A 13,814-nucleotide genomic window follows, 5' to 3' on the forward strand; every position below is an offset into this window, starting at 1 on the left:
ACAAGCAACTTAAAATTCTCTCCCTTGATGTAATTCCTGGCTGTGAACATCCCTGTCTCCCAGCACCACACAACCTGTGAGACCTCAACAACTCATTTTCTTTCAGACTCCCAACGATGTGTTTATTCATTGCTTCACCGGATTGGCTGTTTCTACTGTTGCCAAGGCAACACGGTCTGGAATTCCTATCCTAATCCTTTCATATCTGTTTTTCTCCTTTAAGGTATTCCTGAAAACCTGCTTATTTGGCAATTATTTTGATCACCTGACCTAATATACAAATCTGTTGCCTACTGTCAGAAATTATCAATAGTATTTCTGTGAAATTATAAAAATGATAAAAATACAAACTGTTGTTGATTTGCACATACATTTTCAACTTTTCTCTGTTGCTGAGTGAATAATCTGTAATGTCTCTTACCCAACCACATTGTGGGAGCACCTTCACCACACAAACTGCAGCGGTACAGGGAAGTCAAACATCACCCTCTCCACAGGCAATGGGGCTTTGGCATTAATCACTGGGATCTGTGGACGGAGAAACAGTTGATATTTCAGGGAGTGATAAATGCATTACAGGGAATGAAAATGTTGCAGAATTTGATAGTCAGAAATGGAAGGAAAATGCACTCTTTTGTTGTAAAAAGAATGATTCACTGGCAAAGTGATTGTGGAAAATTCAGTCCATTTAGAGAGCAGCACGTTGTCAGTGGTTGGGCAGCAGAGGAAAATTAACTTACAAAAGGTCTGTGAAAGTAACAGTAAAACACTGAACAACCCAAACACCCTGTTTCCCAAGACATTAACTCCCCTTCCCGCTCCACCAAGGACATAGAGATCCTGGGCCACATCCATCGCCAAATCCCAGGCATCTGATGCCTGGAGGAAGAACGCCTCATTATCTGTGTTCGGATACTCCAACCACATGGGATCAATGTGGATTTCACCAGTTTCCTCATTTCCACTCCCCCCACCTTATCCCAGATCCAGCCTTCCAACTCGGCACCACCTTCTTGTCCATCTTCCTTCCCACTGATTGGCTGCTGCTTGACCGGCTGTGCTTTTCCAGCATCACACTCTGACATTGAAAACACCCTGACTCTGACACTCTGTAAATCCTGACCTATCACTCCCTGCCAGGCAAAGCTGTGCATGTGTCCCCCTGCAGCTTGTCCCTTCACAAAATTGGCTGCCACACTCCTGTCCCATGAATCACTGCCGCCAATAAAGGTGGCGGTGCTCACTCGCACCATTCACCATTTGAAGCATTTTCCCGTTTGCCACAAACACTGTCCTGGGATTTTCAGATTTGTGTTTTCCGATGTGCACTAAGTTCTGTAAAACGTCTCAGCCCGTGTCATTAAAATTTCCTTCTCTTCCTGGTCAATATGCCTTTCCTTCCCCGTGCCCTGCACCTTCACACATTTCCAATGCCTTGGTCACAACACACACTGTGCTGTCAGTGAAGCGGATCACGTGGTTGCTTATAGCCACGCCCCTCATTCACTCCGATTGGTTGGAGGACCGACAGGCACTGCCTGGTCTTCCAGTCCCATCCCCATCTTCTTATAAGAGGTATAAGAGTGAGGGTTCATTCCCGTTTCTCCTGATGTCAGACATTAACAACAACTACCTGCATTTTATGGAGCCTTTCACACTGACAATTCTCCTAAAATGTTTCACGAATGCTGGAAACATTGATTAAAGAGAACAACTTTAAGATACATATTTAAGGAGGACAGAGGGGTTAGGAAAGATATTCAAGAGGTTTTTTTTAGATTAGATTACTTACAGTGTGGAAACAGGCCCTTTGGCCGAACAAGCCCACACCAACCCTCGAATGAGCAACCCACCCAGACCCAAACACCTACATCTATCACAACGGGCAATTTAGCATAGCCAATTCACCTAATCTGCACACTTTTGGACTGTGGGAGGAAACCGGAGCACCCGGATAAAACCCACACAGACACGGGGAGAATGTGCAAACTCCACACAGACAGTTGCCTGAAGTGGGAATTGAACGCAGGTCTCTGGCTCTGTGATGTAACAGTGCTAACCACTGTGCCACCCATCTGCAGCTGCAATCGTGGAGTGATGTTTGTGGGGAACAGCTTACAACGGAGACAGTTAGTGGCTATCCATAGCTTAACAACCCCATGTCCTAGTCCCCTACCCCACACACTTGGCCTTGTTCTCACAGCCTGTCATTACACACTACCTATGGTTTGCCACTCAGTCTCCATTAACAGCTAGTTACCCTCCCCCAGCCAGATCGTTATCTACTCCTTTACCCAACCATTCTTCTCGCTCTATCCCTACCTATTCTTTACTCCCTACATGCTCCCCTAAACCCTACCTTCTGTATATAAACCAACATTTGTTCTCACAGTAACATCAGCTGTGAGGAAGGGACACCGGATCTGAAACGTTAACTCTGATTTCTCGTCACAGATGCTGCCAGACCTGCTGAGCTTCTCCAGAACCTGCTGATTGTTGTTTCTGATTTACAGCATCTGCAGTTCTTTTGGTTTTAATTTACCGGGAGTTTGTAATTCAGGTCCTACAGCCTCTGTCCCAGTCTCTGCTGTCTCTCCCACACCCACCAAGTGACACTGCACCTGCACAGCTCATGGACAGGTGTCGTCTTGCTGGCCACACCCCTCATTCACTCCCATTGGCTGCAGGACCACACAGCCTCTCCTCCCATTGGTCTGGAGCTGCCATCAATCAAGCCATCCCCCACTGTGAGGTGAGTGGTGGGCTCCTCGCTCTCTCTGCCTTGGGGTGAGATTCATACTTCACAGTGAATAGGGCAGTATCACAGAGCACAGGGGCTGGGGGCTATTCAGCCCATTGGGGCTGTACGCTCTCCCTCTGGAGATGCTGCAAATCCGTCCCAACTCCCCTCGCATTTACCCACAGCCCCCCAATCTTTCTGTATAAAGTAAAATTGCAAATCTGTTTGAGAACACCTGCTGAATCTGTGTCCACACGCTGTTCAGACTGTTCCAGATGCTCAGAATGTACTCAGTAAAATATAGGTCACATATTCACATTATTTTCCATTTAACTTAAAGTAGTTACTAATATTGTGACATTGTTAACAATTCCCCTCTCTCTACACATTAAAATATCCGAGAAACAAATTTGCACCTGGTCGAAATCACTGCTTAACCTTCTCAGATCCAAGAATTATCTGTGCTGAGAGATGTACAGCTCAGAAACAATGGACCAATTCGCCCATGCCAACTAGAAATCCTAAACTAACGAAGTCCCACTTGTCAGCTATTGGTCTGAATTCCTCAAAACCCTTCCTAATCACGTACCCAATTGGATGCCTTTTAAATGTTGTAATTGTATCAGTCTCCACTACTTCATCTGGCAGCTCATTCCATTCACATACCACACTCAGCTTGAAAACGTTGCCCCTTTTAAATCTTTGCCCTCTCAACTTAAACCCACGTGGTCTTGTTTTGGACTCGCCTAACCGGGGGGCAAAAAAAGACCCCAGCTGTTCACCATATCCACGCCCCTCGTGATTTTATAAATCTCCCAAACGTCACCTCTCAGCCTTTGATTCTCAATGGAAATTAACCCCAGCCTATTTAACCTCCCCGTGTAGACCAAATCCTCCAACTGTAGCAAATCTTTGTAAATCTTGTCTGAACCATTTCAAGTTTCACAACATCCTTCTCAGAACAGAAAAATTCGAACTCAAAACGGAATTCCTGAAATGGCTTTATCATAGAACATAGAAAAATACAGTGCTATACGGGCCCTTTGGCCCTCGATGTTGCGCCGACCCAAGCCCACCTAACCTACACGAGCCCACTATCCTCCATTTGCCTATCCAATGCCCGCTTAAATGCCCATAAAAAGGGAGAGTCCACCACTGCTACTGGCAGGGCATTCCATGAACTCACGACTCGCTGATAAAAGAATCTACCCCTAACATCTGTCCTATACTTACCTCCCCTTAATTTAAAGCTATGCCCCCTCGTAATAGCTGACTCCATACGTGGGAAAAGGTTCTCATTGTCAAATGTCCTATCCAGCCACAATATGACGTCCCAGCTTCTGTATTCAATGCATTGACCAATAAATATAAGCATACCAAACACCACCTTCACTACCTGCCTACCTGCGACTCTACATTCAAGGAACAATGTACCTCTTTTTTCAGCAACACTCCCCAGGAACTTACCATTAAATACATTAAGTCCTGTCCTGATTTGCCTTACCAAAATGCAGCAGCTCACATTTGTCTAAATTGAACTCCATCTGCCATTCCTCACTCGAATGGCCCATCTGATCAAGATCCTGTTGTATTCTAAACTAACCTTCTTCACTGTCCACTACACCTACAATTTTGTATTTTCTGTAAACCTACCTCATATATTCACATCGAAGTCATTTATTTAAGGACCCAATATCCATTCCTGCAGCACACTGCTTTTCAGAGACTTCCAGTCCACAAAGCAACCCTTCATCACCACCCACTGTCTCCTATCTTCAAGCCTGTTTTGTATCCAAATAGATAGTTCTCCCTGCATTCCATGTTATCTAACCTTGCTAACCAGTCTGCTTTGTGGAACCTTGTTCAATGCCCATATAGACAATGCCCACAGTCTGGCTTCATCAATCTTCCTAGCATTTCTTCAAAAAAAACTCAATCAGGTTAGAGAGACAATTTCCCACGCACAAAGCCATGCTGACTCTCTAATCATTCCTTGTCTTTCCAAATACATGTAAATCCTGTCCCTCAGAATCCCTTCCAACAACTTGCCTGCCACTGACTTCAGGCTCACTGTTCTCTTGTTCCTTGGCCTTTTTTTTACCACCTTTTTATATAAAAAAAAAATGGCACCCGTCTTCCAGCACCTCACCTGTCACGAACGATAATACCAATATGTCAGGGAGTGGCCCAGCAATCACTTCCCGAGCTTCCCACAAATTTCTGGAATACACCTGATCAGGTCCCAAGGCTTTATCCACCTTGATGCAATTTAAGACATCCTGAAACTCCTCCTCTGTAACAGACACTTTTCAAGTTCTCACTATTCATTTCTCCAAACTCTCTAGCTTCCACATCCTTCTCCAGTGAAAAAAAAGACATGGAATATTAGCGGTGCGAGGTAGGAGCGAAGGACTTCTGGGAAGGTGAGTCTAACTCAGTAGCTGATAGAGTAGCTCAGACTGAGCTGTCTCAGTCCTCAAGGACAGAACTGTTCAAATGGGGTTTGCAGCAGGTGGTGAGGGAACCAGCAAGAGGGAAAAAGATACTACACCTTATCGTTATGAAACTACCAGCTGCAAATGCATCTGTCCATGACACTATCGGTAAGAGCGACCATCACACAGTCCTTTTGGAGACAAAGCCTCGCCATAAAGTTGAGAAAAACCTCCATTGTGCTGAGAGGTACTATCACCGTGCTAAATGGGACAGATGTAGGAACTCAAACTGGATCTCTCTGAGGCACTGTGGGATAACAGCAGCAACAGAACTGTACTCCAGCACAATCTGTAACCTCATGGATTTGTACATCCCGCACTCACCCATCACAATGGACAGGAAAGGAGGGCATGCCATGAGCAGCACCAGGCATACCTAAAAATGAAGTGCCAACCTGGTGAAGCTACCAAGCAGGACTATCTGCATATCAAACAGCATCAGCAGCAAGCAACAGAGCTAAGTGATCCTACATCCAATGGAGTGGATCAGAGCTCTGCAGTTCTGCCACACCCAGTTGTGAATGGTAATGGACAATTAAACAACTCGTTGCAGGAAGCACGACAGATATCCCCACCCTTACTGATGGAGGGTTTCACACATCCATACAGAAGATAGCATTTGCAGCAATTTTCAGCCAGATACAAAGTGGGATGATCCATCTCAGCCTTCTCCAACGGTTCCTAACGTCACAGATGTGAGCTTTAAGCCAGTTCGATTTAGTTTGAATAATAACAAAATGGTTAAGTCGTGTAAAGGCTTAGGGTCCTGCTAACATTCTGGCAATAATACTGATAGCTTGTGCTCCAGAACTTGCCACCCACCAAGTCACGTACCGCTCCAGCACTGGAATCTACCAACAATGTGGAACATTGCCCAGGGATGTTCAAATAAAAACACAGGGCAAATCCAATCTAGGCAATTTCCCTCCATCAGTCCAACTCGATCAGCAGTAAAATGATGGAAGTAGTCATTAGCAGGACGACCAAGCAGCAGCTCCCAATTGTGTTACCGCCCTGATTCACAATTTGACAACCAGCTGAATCCCAGCGGTGAGGAGAGAGTCACAGCCCAGTCCCACTCCAACACCACTATTTCTAGCTGATTCCACCCTCATCTCAGCTCATATACTGAAACTCTCAGCCATCGTGTGTTATCTCCAGACTTAATTATCCAAACACACTCCTAGCCAGTCTCCCAAGTTCAACCTCCCTGTAATCTCAAGAAAAATTGAAAACTGTCACCCATGTGCTCACTTCTCCCAAAACATGTTGATCCATCAAAAGGCTCCTATTCATAAGCAACAACAATTTAGAAAACTCACTCTTCATATAATTCCTGGCTGTGATCATCCCTAGCTCCCTGCACCACACATCCTTTGAGACCTCGACAACCCATTTTCTTCGAGACTCCCAATGATTTGTTAATTCATTATTTCAATTGTTTGGCTGATTCTACAGTTGCTAAAGCAACATGGTCTGGAATTTGCAGACAAAACCTCACAGGTCTGCTTTCCACTTTTAAGACATCCCTCAAAACCTACTTTTTGGCAATGCTTTTGGTCACCTGACCAAATATCTCCATCTCTGGCCTCATATCTAAAGTTCTCAATAATATTTTTGTGAAAGCATGATAATAAAACTACAAACTGTTCTTGATTTGGACATTATCTTCAAATCATCACTGTTGCTGTAATGAATAATCTGTAATGTCTCTTACCCAACCACATTGTGGGAGCACCTTCACCACACAAACTGCAGCTGTACAAGAAAGTCAAACATCACCCTCTCCACAGGCAACAGGGCTTTGGCATTAATCACTGGGATCTGTGGAAGGAAAAACACAGTTGATGTTTCAGGGAGTGCAAAATGAATTACAGGAAATGAAAATGGTGCAGAATTTGATAGTCAGAAATGGAAGGAAAATACACTTGCTTATTGGAAAAAGAATTCTTGACTGTCAAAAATATTCAAGAAAAAAAGTAATCTGATAATAGAGCAGCACATGGTCAGGTGCTGGGCCACAGCGAAAAACTCATTTACAAAGTGTCTATAAAAGTAATAATACAGTATTAAACAGACCAAAAATACACCCATGGTTCGAGACTGAGGAAGCTAGATATTGACAAAGTGGTCCTGTGGGAGGCCAGAGGTGAATCAGAGCAGGATTGGCTGCTGTCATCACAATGACTCCACACTAGAGAAAGGCTGCACATGCGCCTGGCTGCACCTTGCCCCCTACAAAGATGGCGGCTCCGCACGTGTCCAGTGAATCGTTGTCCCGAATAAAGATGGCGGCGCTCACTCAGGCCTGCAGCCGCTGAGGCAATTCCTCATTTACTGCAAACACGGGACTGGGACGTTCAAATTTGTGTTTTCCGACGTGCACAATTTGTTTGTAAAACCTCTCCGCTCATAGCAACACAGTTTTTTTCCAGTTTCCCTATTTATTTCTTTCCTTACCGTCTCCTTTCTCTCCATAACTTCCCGAGCATTCAATACAGCGACTCTGTGTCGGGCGCGAGGGTGATCACATGGTTTACTTTAGCTCCGCCCTTCATTCACTGTGATTGGTTGAAGAATCGAACTCCCGCTCGGTCCTCCAGCTCCGCCCACCGTCCTTTCATTGGTCCGGTGCTGACATCAATCACCCGGGGTCACTGTTGGCTGGAGCATGCGCAGTGTGTCCTGCTTGTGCTGAGATGTTGGGTCATGTGATGGGAGAGGTAACAACAATGACTGCAGATGCTGGAAACCAGATTCTGGATCAGTGGTGCTGGAAGAGCACAGCAGTTCATGCAGCATCCAAAGTGCAGAGAAATCGACGTTTCGGGCAAAAGCCCTTCATCAGGAATAAAGGCAGTGAGCCTGAAGCGTGGAGAGATAAGCGAGAGGAGGGTGGGGAGAAGGTAGCATAGAGTCCAACGGTGAGTGGGGGAGGGGATGAAGGTGACAGGTCAGGGAGGAGAGGGTGGAGTGGATAGGTGGAAAAGAAGACAGGCAGGTAGGGCAAGTCCGGACAAGTCATGGGGACAGTGCTGAGCTGGAAGTTTGAACTAGGGTGAGGTGGGGGAAGGGGAAATGAGGAAACTGTTGAAGTCCACATTGATGCCCTGGGGTTGAAGTGTTCTGAGGTGGAAGATGAGGCGTTCTTCCTCCAGGCATCTGGTGGTGAGGGAGCGGCGGTGAAGGAGGCCCAGGACCTCCATGTCATCGGCAGAGTGGGAGGAGGAGTTGAAATGTTGGGCCACAGGGCAGTGTGATGGATTGGTGGGGGTGTCCCGGAGATGTTCCCTGAAGCGCTCTGCTAGGAGGCGCCCCCAGTCTCCCCGTGTAGAGGAGACCACATCGGGAGCAACGGATACAATAAATGAATTTAGTGGATGTGCAGGTAAAACTTTGATGGATGTGGAAGGCTCCTTTCGGACCTTGGATAGAGGTGAGGGAGGAGGTGTAGGCACAGGTTTTACAGTTCCTGTGTTGGCAGGGGAAAGTGCCAGGATGGGAGGGTGGGTGTCGGGGGGCGTGGACCTGACCAGGTAGTCACGGAGGGAACGGTCTTTGCGGAAGTCGGGAAGGGGTGTGGAGGGAAATATATCCCTGGTGGTGGGTTCTTTTTGGAGGTGGCGGAAATGTTGGTGGATAATCTGGTTTATGCAAAGCTTTATAGGGTGGAAGGTGAGCCCCAGGGGCGTTCTGTCTTTGTTATGGTTGCAGAGATGGGGTGTGGAGGGCGGAGGTGCAGGATGTGGAGGAGATGCGTTGGAGGGCATTTTTAACCAGGTGGGAAGGGAAATTGCGGTCTCTAAAGAAGGAGGCCATCTGGTGTGTTCTCTGGTGGAACTGGTCCTCCTGGGAGCAGATACGTCGGAGGTGGAGGAATTGGAAAACGGGATGGCATTTTTGCAAGAGGTAGGGTGGGTTGAGAGTTTACTGAGGGTAAGAATTCCCTTTGTGTGAGCTCTGCAGTAGATTTCCTTTATTCATGGAGGGCATTGCCTTCCTACTCATGACTGTATAGCTGTGATTGATGAATCAATGCCATCTGAATCAGTACATAAACACCCCATTTTCACAACATCTAAAATCTTTAGCACATTGTATTACGCTCTTCTTTGGAGACAAAAAAAACATGAAATGGAGCCTCAAGGAATCGGAGCAGGTGGAGGCAATTCATCCCTTTCAGCTTGTTCCCCCATTCTGTCAGATCATGGCTGGGCCAACCCAGGCCTCAACACCTCTTTTATGCTTGATCCGCATAGCCTCAACTGCTCAATATTTCAAAAATCTATCTGCCCTCTTTTAAAATAATTTGAGATAGAATCATAGATTCCCTACTGTGTGGAAACAGGCCCTTCAGCCCAACAAGCCAGAACAACCCTCCGAAGAGTAACCCAACCATTCCCCTCCCACATTTAACTTCCACTAAAGTTTGGGTGAGAAAATTCTAGCCATTCACTGAGAGAAAAAATTCTTGACTTTTTCTAAAATGAATGTTCCCCTCTGTAATGTCCCCTGGTTTGAGACTTCACTGGTGCTGGAAGATCTAGTCAACATCCACCCTGTCAAGCTCCTCAGAATCTTGTTTCCATGAGATCACCCCTGCTTATCTATTCTTGATAGGTCAACCCTTTCATGCTCGAAGCAGCTAAGTGAATCTTTTTTGAATGGTCTCCAATGTTGGTTTATCCTTTATTAAATATGGGAGCTAACATTGTATACAGCACTGCAAGTGAGGACTCAGCAACAGCCAGTGTGGTTAACCAATCCTCAATCCATGCTAATACATTACCCCGATACCATGAGCTCCTCAATTGTGCAATTAACTTTTATGTAGCACCTTATCATTTGCATTTTTAAATTCCAAATACAGAACATCATTGGATTGCCCTGCTAGTTATCTCCTCAATGAACTGTCGCAAATTTGTCAAATATAGTTTCTCTTTCACAAAACCCAGCCTACCATGTTTAATGATAAGCTTTTCTAAATGTCCTGCTATTTCTTACTTTAATATTCGACTCTGTAGATTCTTTCAGTAGATTTGCTAAGTATGATTCCCCTCTCTTAAATCCATGCGGACTCTGTCCAATCCTGTCACTGTTCAGTAAGAAACTTGAGTGTACTCCAATATAGTTAGTAAATGTATCTGTAGTTATTTTTAAAATTGATTACTTATAAATGCTGGACCCATGCAACATCAATGAATTTGTGACTCTGAATTTGGGTTATTATGTTTTTTACTGTTAATTCCTTTTCGTACTGTGTTATGCAGACAGCACCAAGTGATCACTCTTAATTGTGAGTAACTTTGATAATAATATATTTTTAAAATGACATCCCAAAATGCTGCCTCATTATTGTGCAAGGAGGATTTTATTCAATAGTTTGCAGATAAAATTGAACAGCATTTTGCTGCAATTTGGCCAGACTGCAAGTTACACCAAAGTATGAGTGCCTCACCTTTAGAGTGTTCCCAGATATCGTGCAGCTGCAGTATTTTGGTTTGCACTCAGCTATATGTTGTTCTCACTTGTTTCTTTGTGAAAGATTACAAAATTAAATTGGATGAATGAAGTTATGTTTTCTTTCACCAATGTTAGGAGAAAAAAGTCAGTATTTCAAGTGCTGATAAAGTAAAATAAACTGATAATCAGTAGAAAGGGTTTAAGATTGATAGATTCTTGTTGCCTCGAGGAATTAAGGGCTACGGGGAGAACGCTGGTAAGTGGAGTTGAAATGCCCATCAGCCATGATTGAATGGCGGAGTGGACTCGATGGGCCGAATGGCCTTACTTCCACTCCTATGTCTTATGGTCTTATGGTCTAAGATGGATATGGAACAAATGCTGGCAAATGGGACTAGATTAATTTAGGATATCTGGTCAGCATGGGCAAGTTGGACTGAAGGGTCTGATTTATGTATTGTACAACTGTGACGTCATTCTCTCAATTATTCAAGAAGTTGAATACTTCGAGGAGGAAAAGGAGAATTTGTGCAGAGAATGCACTTGAAATGATGATTGAGGTATATCAAACTCACATTGTTTCATCACCTTTTCCTCTGGGTTCTTCAATGAACAAACTTGTTTTGTTCTCTGAATAACTATGTATCATGTGATTTGTTTCACACAAAATATTTCATTAGGATCGAGTGAACTATTAAGAAGTGTTCATGTTTAAAATTTAGGCAGCTTGATTGTGAATCTCATCTTGGCCTGAACACCACTTTCCTTAACTCTTCAACCCTTTACTGATTAAAAATCTGTGTGTCTCTTATTTAAATTTACTTTATGTCCCAGAATCCACAGTGTTCTGAGATAGGGAATTCCCCAGGTTCGCCATCCTCTGAGAGAACTTAGGACGACTCATTGTAGATTGAATCATCTTCTCTGTCTCTACTTGGTCAATCCCTTGACCATTTTATAGACCCTCAATGATACCACCTCTCATTCTTAGGCTGCAGTGAATATGAATGTAAATAGTGGTTGTCGTTCAGCTTGTGGCATTTTGATAACTGTGGCAGAGGATGTTTGTTCAAAACTGAGCTCGACAATTAGTGTTTTTCAAATAAGAAATAGTTGACGACATTAAGTACATTAATATGTTGGCATTTTGTTGTTAGGAAGACTTACTGTTGGGAAGATTTGGTTAAGGGAATATTGCAGTCAAAGCTGTGGAAGATTAACCTCCACCCATGTGTGAGATAGTACACTGTGGTCAAAAGAATAAAGAGACCAATTCCTCTTTGGGAATATGTCCTTAAATAAGGCAGAGGGATCTGCAGATAGCAATGAGTCACTGGCAGCAAATGGCACCAGTTTGTGAGGTTAAATAGAAAAGTAGATCATGGGTTTATTTCTGGGACGACAGAATGGAAATGTGTTTGATATGTGTAGAACCATGGACAGATCACCCTTGGAGCACTGCAAACAGTTCCGATCTTCATATTGTAATATGGATGTAGAGGCAGTAGGGAAGATAAAGAATAGTTACTGGAATTATATTCAAACTGAATTTGAATTCATCAAGTAAGATTGGGCAGTCTTGTCTCATTGTAAAAGAGTGACATGGTCCAGTTACGTTTGATCGGGTAGACATGGAAAAGATGTTTCTGCTTGTGAATGACAGAATCCACTGGATCTGTGGATATAATTGTAATCACTATTAAATCTCACGGGGAATTTGCAGAGGGTGACAAAGTCTTTACCAAAAAGGGGTTTGAATGTAGAACTTACTTCATCAGGAATAATTGAAGCAAATAACAGATGAATTCAAGGAGGAGCTTGGAATACAAGAAATCAAAGAAAACTATGTTGATGGGTTTAGGTTGAGAAGGAAGCCTGTGTAAATCACAGATACTGAGAACCTGTTTTTGTGTCCTGAAACGATGCATCTGTGTTGTTCTGTGACATTTCTATAGGAGCAGCAGCGGCAGCAGTAAACAAGACAGCTCACCCTTACCATTCTTGGAGAAAAGCAGAACCTCTGGCCACACAAAAGGGAAATAGCTCTACTGAGGAGGTGGTTCAAACAGTGGCCAATGACTCAATCTGCAGAGACAGTGTGCCTTCATTACCTGGTGAGAAAGGTGAATTCTTTAACCAGAAATGATGTTTTGTCCTTCCAATGATCTCATGACTTAAGCAGGGAAATGTGTCTCATCAGTTAGATGATTTGAATCAATCAAATCTTTTGCTACGTTAGCACTCCTTCCCTACCCAAAGGATATGTGGGTCAAATAGGTACATGTCTTGCACTGCATTAATTCAAGATTCCTTTATTCAGTCATGAACTTAACCTATTCAATCCAAGTTCCTTGTGTTTCCCCTGGATCTGTGGTTGTGCACAAGGAAACTTAAACAATGTATGATTCAATATCAAAGTTGTGTTGAATCAATAATTGTAACCCCACTCTGCTCCTTGAGCAGATAGTTAATCCAAGGATTCTAGCTCAGCCCTTAACTTCAAGTTCAAGTTCTAAACCTTTCAGTTAGCAATGGAAAATAACAAAGAACAATGTCAATCATTTATTGTCTCTACAGCCTCTGCTTCTGTTGTCACTGGATACTCCCATAAGTTTGACGAGCCAATGACTAAAGATGAGATTGAAGAGAAATCCTTCCATTCCCTTCTGCCACCAGAGAGCCAACACCACTTTCATATGGGGAAGGAACGCAGCCAGCAGGATGGTTCAGATGAGGACATAGTGCGGGACCAGTCGGCTTCTCTTATGGATTAGGGTGAGTGGTGTTACCAATTAGTGGGATCTCAGTGCTTGGAATAGTTGCTCCTCTCCATGTTCGAGGTACCTTGCCATGAGATTCAGATGGAGAGGACGAGGACCATATGGTGTAACAAGTGTGAGCCAACAGTTGGGCAGGGCCTGTGTTTCTGAACAAAAAAGCGAGTACCACTCGGTCACAATGTGCCCAGAGTTTATAAATCATGAAGGAGAATAAATACTTGACATTGTTAATCTTTGTGATCGAGTTCCCATACAGTGAAGACAACGATTAATATTTACTGGGATTCCTTGCTCCCCCAATCAGATAAACACAAGGCAAATTTGACTGTGAAGCAT

At 44.0% G+C, this 13,814-nt stretch overlaps 1 long non-coding RNA gene across 1 annotated transcript; it reads right to left on the reverse strand.

Moving 5' to 3' along the window:
* Positions 1–477: 477 nt before the first annotated feature.
* LOC132813245 (uncharacterized) lies at positions 478–7,733 on the reverse strand. Its single transcript, XR_009644028.1, has 3 exons — positions 7,696–7,733; positions 6,953–7,059; positions 478–528 (listed from the first exon to the last, which is right to left on the reverse strand). It is a non-coding gene; the product is annotated as an uncharacterized LOC132813245 (long non-coding RNA).
* Positions 7,734–13,814: the final 6,081 nt, after the last annotated feature.

Source organism: Hemiscyllium ocellatum, unplaced genomic scaffold, assembly GCF_020745735.1.
Source record: "Hemiscyllium ocellatum isolate sHemOce1 unplaced genomic scaffold, sHemOce1.pat.X.cur. scaffold_356_pat_ctg1, whole genome shotgun sequence".
NCBI lineage: Eukaryota > Metazoa > Chordata > Chondrichthyes > Orectolobiformes > Hemiscylliidae > Hemiscyllium > Hemiscyllium ocellatum.